This window comes from Rutidosis leptorrhynchoides, chromosome 10 (assembly GCF_046630445.1).
Source record: "Rutidosis leptorrhynchoides isolate AG116_Rl617_1_P2 chromosome 10, CSIRO_AGI_Rlap_v1, whole genome shotgun sequence".
Classification (NCBI taxonomy): Eukaryota; Viridiplantae; Streptophyta; class Magnoliopsida; order Asterales; family Asteraceae; genus Rutidosis; species Rutidosis leptorrhynchoides.
Genome location: NC_092342.1, coordinates 199,007,881 through 199,016,922, shown reverse-complemented (window position 1 = coordinate 199,016,922; position 9,042 = coordinate 199,007,881).

Sequence of the window (9,042 nt, the reverse complement as noted above, 5' to 3'; positions counted from 1 at the left end):
GATATTAAATTGTACGCAAGGACGTTCGAAAATCCGGAACCGGGACCAGAGTCAACTCTCAACGCTCGACGCAACGGACTAAAAATTACAAGTCAACTATGCACATAAATATAATATAATATTTAAATAATTCTTATAATTATTTATATATTATATTAATATTTAAAACCGTCGGCAAGAAAGACTCCAAAAGGGACTGAGCTGTAATTTCAAACTCCGCGACTCGCGGAGTTTGAAGGCCAAAAATGCCGCGAGTCGCGGAGCCCCAAGTTTTGAAAATCCCTATAAAAGCAACCGAATTCTGAGCATTTTTAATCATCTTTTTTTCCTTCTTCTCTCAATATATACGTAATATATATTTATAATTTATATTTTAATTTTAATTTTAATTTTAAATCCTAATAATAAGGGTATGTTAGCGAATGTTGTAAGGGTGTAAGTCGAAATTCTGTCCGTGTAACGCTACGCTATTTTTAATCATTGTAAGTTATGTTCAACCTTTTTAATTTAATGTCTCGTAGCTAAGTTATTATTATGCTTATTTAATCCGAAGTAATCATGATGTTGGGCTAATTACTAAAATTGGGTAATTGGGCTTTGTACCATAATTGGGGTTTGGATAAAAGAACGACACTTGTAGAAATTAGACTATGGGCTATTAATGGGCTTTATATTTGTTTAACTAAATGATAGTTTATTAATGTTAATATAAAGATTTACAATTGGGCGTCCCTATAAATTACCATATACACTCGATCGGACACGATGGGCGGGGTATTTATATGTACGAATAATCGTTCATTTAACCGGACATGGGAATGGATTAATAGCCACTAGAATAATTAAAACAGGGGTGAAATTACATTCAAGGGTAATTGGTGTAATTGTTAACAAAGTAGTAAAACCTTGGTTTACACGCAGTCGATAACCTGGTGTATTCATTAAACAAAGTATTAAAATCTTGTTACAATTCGAATCCCCAATTAGTTAGAATATTTAACTTCGGGAATAAGAATAATTTGACGAAGGCTTTCGCTCTTTATATTTATGACTGATGGACTATTATGGACAAATCCGTATGGACATATTAAATAATCCAGGACAAAGGACAATTAACCCATGGGCATAAAACTAAAATCAACACGTCAAACATCATGATTACGGAAGTTTAAATAAGCATAATTCTTTTATTTTATATTTAATTTCCTTTATTTTATATTTAATTGCACTTCTAATTATCGCATTTTTATTGTTATTTTATTTAATTGCACTTTTAATTATCGTACTTTTTAATTATCGCAAGTTTATTTTATCGCACTTTTATTATTCGCAATTTCATTATCGTTATTTACTTTACGCTTTAATTTAAGTCTTGTATTTATTTTTAATATTTTACATTTGGTTTTAACTGTGACTAAAGTTTTAAAATCAACAAACCGGTCATTAAACGGTAAAAACCCCCCCTTTATAATAATAATATTACTTATATATATATATTTGTATTTTTATAAAAGTAAACTAATATAGCGTTAAGCTTTGTTTAAAAAGATTCCCTGTGGAACGAACCGGACTTACTAAAAACTACACTACTGTACGGTTAGGTACACTGCCTATAAGTGTTGTAGCAAGGTTTAAGTATATCCATTCTCTAAATAAATAAATATCTTGTGTAAAATTGTATCGTATTTAATAGTATTTCCTGAAAAATTTAATAGCTATTTCGTATACACCTCGCGAAACATCAAGTATTTTTGGCGCCGCTGCCGGGGACTCTCTTAAAAGCCGGAAGCGCAACGCTAATATAATATATAAAAAAAAAGATTTTTAGTTTACTTTTATTAAAATTCGTTTTTATAAAAATACGTTTTAAATATTCGAAAATATAAAAAGAAAAAGAAAAATATAAATATTTTTAAGATTTTGTTAAATATTTAAGTTTTATAAAGTATCTTTAGTTTGTAAAAATATAAGTTTTTATTATATTTAACTTTTAGATTATAAAACAGAAAATTATAAAACATAAAAAAAAAGAAAAAAGAAAAACGCGTCGAATTTTAAATATCCTGTCAGTTGAAAACTGGAACCCCGCGACTCGCGGGGTTTAATGCCTCGATTACCGCAACTCGCGGAGGGGACCTGACACCGACAGAAACCCTAACTCAATTAATTACGGTGTAATTATTAATTATTATTATTATTATAACCCTACCTAATTATTATTATTATAATTACTTTTACTTTTTATTTAATTTATGTATTTAGTATTAATTAGTTTAATTAATTTGTAAAATTAGTAGTTTTAATAAATAAATAATATAAAAATAATATTTTTATAAAAATTGTACTTTTTACAACGTTTTGTATATTTTTATATTTTATCCCTTTTTAATCGTTTTAGCGTAATAATTGTATTTTTAGCTCATATTTAATTTTAAACTTAGTTTTTGCAATAGTTATTTTTACCTCTAGATTTTTAGGCTTTGCCGTAAAATCCCTTAAGTGCTTTTTCTTTAGACTAAGATTTAGTTGCTTTAGAATTTTGCGACGCCTTTTTAAGTTTTAGTTCCTTTTTAAGTTATTTCCATTTGGGATTTAGTTTTTACTTGTAAGCTTTAATATTTTTAGACGACTTTTACCTATGTATCAATTATCATTCCAATTAGTAATCTCAATTTGCGATTATAATTTTAAGTTAGTTGTAGTAATAAGGTTAGGTTAGTCAAGTATTTTTAAGTTTTATAAGTTTCTTTTATTTTTCCGTCACCTTTTATTTTTCAACCATTTTTCTTTTTCGACCTTTTTCCGACGAACTCTTTTTCTTTCTTATTTCTCACTATTCTAGTTTTTAGGACATAGATTTTTATTCTACTTCTTATCTAAATTTCTTAAAATTACGAAAATTTATTTTAAGTGGTTAAATTGATAGACATCAAAATTTTCTGGTTCGTAGTAATAGTTGGATTTGTACGTGGACCGGGTTATTGGAGCCAAACAGTCCTCAATTATATTGAGACCAAACGAATCCTGCCCCTCTGCTGCATCTTTTGGCTATTCAAAACGTGGGCAAAATCAGAAAAATCTATTGATTGGATAACTTATTATAATTTTTCTTTCCTTTTAAAAACTAATAGGATATTCAGTGAATGCACCGAGCAAGACGTTCACCACCTTTTGTACGTTCACCACCTGTAACTAGATCAAGACATTTAGTAAATATTACCGCCGTTGATTTTTCTTTAGAATCGTCAGCCAAGTACTTCAGTTCAAATTTTTGATAATCCATTTTTTGAACCCGACCTCACAATTGAGAATTCGGAGAATATTCAGGAACGGTTCGTAGATCCTGAACCACTAAACTTTCCTCCGGAACCACCAATCATTCAAACAGAGATTGTTGAGGAACGAACCATTAAATCAGAATCCTCTAGTGATTCCGATTCAACAAATTCAATTATGGAGAATCTGGAACCTTTAAGTATGGAAGACCGAATGAGAGCTAAACGCACTGGCCAAGGTCACGCAATTACTCATCCAGACATTAATGCGCCAGATTATGAAATCAAAGGACAAATTCTACACCTGGTGACTAATCAATGCCAATTTAGTGGTGCGCCGAAGGAAGATCCAAATGAACATCTACGTACCTTTAATAGGATCTGCACACTATTTAAAATCCGAGAAGTGGAGGATGAACAGATATATCTCATGTTATTTCCCTGGACTTTAAAGGGAGAAGCCAAAGATTGGTTGGAATCGTTACCTGAAGGGGCGATCGATACATGGGATGTTTTAGTTGAAAAATTTCTTAAACAATTCTTTCCGGCATCTAAAGCCGTAAGACTTCAAGCAGAAATTGTTACGTTTACACAGAAGCCAAATGAAACTCTATATGAGGCATGGACTAGATATGGAAAGTTGTTAAGAGGATGTCCGCAACATGGTTTAGACACCTGTCAAATAGTACAAATATTCTACCAAGGATGCGACATCACTACAAGGAAAGACATAGATATAGCAGCTGGTGGTTCTATTATGAAGAAAACCGAAACTGATGCTTACAAAATTATTGATAACACTGCTTCCCACTCACATGAGTGGCACCAAGAAAAAGATATCGTTAGATCATCTAAAGCAGCTAGAGCCGATTCTAGCCATGAATTAGATTCCATTTCCGCAAAGATAGATGCTGTGGAGAGACGAATGGAAAAGATGACTAAAGATATTCACTCGATACGAATTAGTTGTGAGCAGTGTGGAGGACCACATTTGACAAAAGATTGTCTCAGTATTGAATTAACAATGGAACAAAGAGGGAATATTTCATACATAAACCAAAGGCCTGGAAATAATTATCAGAATAATTATCAACTGCCAAGACCTATTTACAATCAAAACCAGAATTATAACAGAAATATTCCATACAACAACCAACAAGGTCCTAGCAATCAACAAGTATCCAATAATACTTACAATCAGCAAAGACCTAATTTTCAAAACAAACCACCACAACAAACCGATGATAAAAAACCAAATTTAGAAGATATGATGACGAAGCTAGTTGAAACTCAAACGCAGTTTTTCACATCTCAGAAACAAACCAATGAACAAAATGCTCAAGCATTTAGAAATCAACAAGCTTCTATTCAAAATCTGGAACAAGAAGTAAGTAACCTAGCAAGGTTAATAGGTAAAAGAAAACCGGGAAGTCTACCTAGTGATACAAATGCTAACCCCTGGAATGAAACAGCTAAAGCCATTACCACAAGAAGTGGTACAACACTTAAACCACCTGAAATACCTGTAACTTCTGATGAAGCTATTCCTACTCCACAAGAACCACAACCTGATCAAGATAAGGAAAAAGAACCGGTAGTTGAAAAGGTTAATGAAGATAACACAGTTAAGGATAAACCTTATGTTAAACCATACCAACCACCACTTCCTTACCCGAGTAAAATGAAGAAAGAGAAACTTGAAGCCGAGCAATCCAAATTCTTGGATATGTTTAAACAGATAAATGTAAATCTTCCTTTCATTGATGTGATTTCAGGAATGCCTAGATATGCTAAATTCTTGAAAGATCTGATCACGAATAGAAAGAAAATGGAAGAACTCTCGGCTGTTACTATGAATGCTAATTGTTCAGCAGTGCTGTTGAATAAGATACCAGAAAAACTATCTGATCCAGGAAGTTTCACAATTCCATGTTTTCTGGGTAGTCTTAGTTCAATAGAAGCATTGGCAGACTTAGGTGCTAGTATAAATCTAATGCCGTATTCACTATACACTAAACTAGACCTTAGAGAATTGAAACCAACAAGAATAAGCATACAACTAGTCGATAGATCAATAAAATATCCTAGAGGGATAATGGAGAACATGCTAGTTAAAGTTGGTACTTTAGTATTTCCAGTAGATTTTGTTGTTCTGGACATGGAAGAAGATTCTCAAGTTCCTCTCATATTAGGAAGACCATTCTTAAACACGGCTAAAGCAATGATAGACGTGTTCGGTAAGAAATTGACCCTAAGTATAGAGGATGAGAGTGTTACCTTTTCAGTTGATAGAGCAATGCAACAACCACAATCTGCAGATGATACATGTTATTATATTCAAACTATAGATGCACATGCAGAATTGTTAGAAGAATTTCCAGAATTACAAGGAACAGGAGAATGTTCTTTAGGAGAAGGTAATGAACCAATTGATGAAGCTGAAATGTTAGCTACACTTATAGCTAATGGATATGAACCAACAACAGAAGAAATTCAAATGCTAAAAGAAGAAGACAGATATCGATATAAATCATCGATAGAAGAACCTCCGAAATTAGTGTTAAAGCCACTTCCAAACCATTTGGAATACGCTTATTTACATGGTGAATCTGAATTACCTGTAATAATATCGTCTTCTCTTACTGAAAATGAGAAATCACAACTCATTTCTGTGTTGAAAGCTCATAAACCAGCCATTGCATGGAAGATTCATGATATTAAAGGAATAAGTCCTTCGTATTGCACACATAAAATCCTTATGGAAGAAGGTCATAAAACGTATGTGCAACGCCAACGAAGACTAAATCCTAATATGCAAGATGTAGTTAAGAAAGAGATTATTAAACTGCTAGATGCAGGTTTAATTTATCCAATTTCTGATAGTCCATGGGTAAGCCCAGTTCAATGCGTGCCTAAGAAGGGTGGCATGACTGTCATTACAAATGAGAAAAATGAGCTTATTCCTACTAGAACTGTAACAGGATGGCGTGTATGTATTGATTATAGAAAATTAAATGACGCCACCAGAAAAGATCACTTTCCCTTACCTTTCATAGATCAAATGTTGGAAAGATTAGCCGAAAATAGTTACTATTGTTTTCTAGATGGATTTTCCGGATATTTTCAAATTCCAATAGCACCCGAAGATCAAGAGAAAACCACATTCACGTGCCCTTATGGTACTTTTGCTTACAAACGCATGCCATTTGAACTTTGCAACGCCCCTGCAACCTTTCAAAGGTGTATGATGGCGATTTTTCATGACATGATAGAAGAATGCATGGATGTTTTCATGGATGACTTTTCAGTCTTCGGTGATACATTTGAATCATGTCTAGTTAATCTGGAACGAATGCTTATTAGATGCGAACAATCAAATCTAGTTCTTAATTGGGAGAAATGCCATTTTATGGTTAAAGAAGGCATCGTTCTTGGTCATAAAATTTCAAAAGAAAGAAGGAATTGAAGTGGATAGAGCTAAAGTAGATGTAATTGCTAAACTTCCACATCCCACCAATGTTAGAGGAGTTAGGAGTTTTCTAGGGCATGCCGGTTTTTACCGACATTTCATAAAAGATTTTTCTAAAATTGCCACTCCTATGAATAAACTCCTAGAAAAGGATGCTCCATTCATCTTTTCAGATGAGTGTATCAAATCTTTTAATATTCTTAAAGAAAAATTTACTAATGCGCCGATCATGATAACACCAAATTGGAATCTACCATTTGAACTAATGTGCGATGCAAGTGATTTTGCAATGGGAGCCGTTTTAGGATAAAGGATTGAAAAACGATTTCAACCTATATATTATGCTAGTAAGACATTACAAGGAGCACAAACGAACTATACAACTACTGAAAAAGAACTCCTTGCTATTGTCTTTGCTTTTGACAAATTTCGATCATATCTCGTTCTAGCAAAAACGGTGGTCTATACCGACCATTCTTCTCTTAGATACCTATTTTCGAAACAAGATGCTAAACCAAGATTAATCCGTTGGATCTTACTCTTACAAGAGTTTGATATTGAAATCCGAGAAAAAAGAGGAGCAGAAAATCTCGCCGCTGATCATCTTTCTCGTCTTGAAAATCCCGAATTAGAAGTTCTAAATGAATCGGCCATACAAGACAACTTTCCTGATGAATATCTATTGAAGATAGATTATAAAGAAATTCCATGGTTTGCAGACTATGCAAACTACTTAGTTTGTGGATTCCTTGAAAAAGGATTATCGTACCAAAGACGAAAGAAATTCTTCAGTGATATAAAACACTATTTTTGGGAAGATCCACATCTGTTTAAAAGTTGTCCCGATGAAATAATACGCCGATGTGTATTTGGAGATGAAGCTAGTAAAATATTAAACCATTGTCACACAGGACCAACAGGAGGGCATTATGGGCCTCAACTAACAGCAAGAAAAGTTTATGATGCTGGATTCTATTGGCCTACAATTTACAAAGACGCACACCTTCTTTGCAAATCCTGTGATGCTTGTCAAAGGGCCGGAAAAATAAGTCAACGTGATGAAATGCCACAAAATGTCATCCAAGTATGTGAAGTATTTGACATTTGGGGTATTGACTTTATGGGTCCATTTCCAAAATCTCATAATAATCTATATATACTCGTAGCCATTGATTATGTATCTAAATGGGCGGAAGCACAAGCTCTCCCAACTAACGATGCACGAGTTGTAGTCAACTTTTTAAAACGTCTTTTTGCAAGGTTTGGAACACCGAAAGCTTTAATAAGTGATCGGGGTACTCATTTCTGTAATAATCAACTTGAGAAAGTTCTTAAAAGATATGGAGTAACTCATAAAATCTCCACCGCATATCATCCACAAAGAAGTGGACAAGTTGAAAATACCAACCGAGCTTTAAAACGTATTCTAGAGAAAACCGTAGGATCAAATCTGAAGGAATGGTCCATTAAATTGGAGGATGCACTCTGGGCTTTTAGAACAGCCTACAAAACTCCAATTGGAACCACACTTTTTAGACTTGTTTATGGAAAAGCATGTCATCTTCCAGTAGAAATTGAACACAAAGCATTTTGGGCTTTGAAGACATGTAATCTTGATTTACATGAAGCCGGACGTCTACGATTAAGTCAACTAAACGAATTAGAAGAATTAAGACATGAAACATACGATAATTCGTTAATCTATAAGGAAAGAACGAAGAAATGGCATGATAAAAGAATCAGAAGTTCAAAAGAATTTAAAGAGGGAGACAGAGTTCTTCTTTTCAATTCACGATTCAAGCTATTTCCTGGAAAATTGAAATCAAGATGGTCTGGACCATTCATAGTCAAAAGAGTTTTCCCATACGGAACGATAGAATTAATAAATTCAAATGGGATTGAATTTAAAGTTAATGGTCACAGAGTTAAACATTACATACATGGTCCGATGGAAGTTGACAATGAAGTTAATCACAATTTCGATATCACAGCTAACTAAGTGTGGGGAGAATCAAGTCTTTAAAGGTTTATGTATTTCTGTTAAAGTTAGATTGTCTGTTTTCGTGTAGTTCTCGAAAATGGAACCCGAATGGTCTTTCCCTAGCAGACCCTAAAGAACTCGTCTTCTCCCCCCATTCTGAATTTTTATTTTTTTTAGGAAATGAAGACTGCCTGTGAACTAAACCATGGTCTAATGCTACACGCTTTGATCACTAAACGTAATAATGACATACTACCGAGTGAAATAGTATCAGTAATCAGAGAAAGAATGGACGGAGTTAGAAAAGAATCCAGATG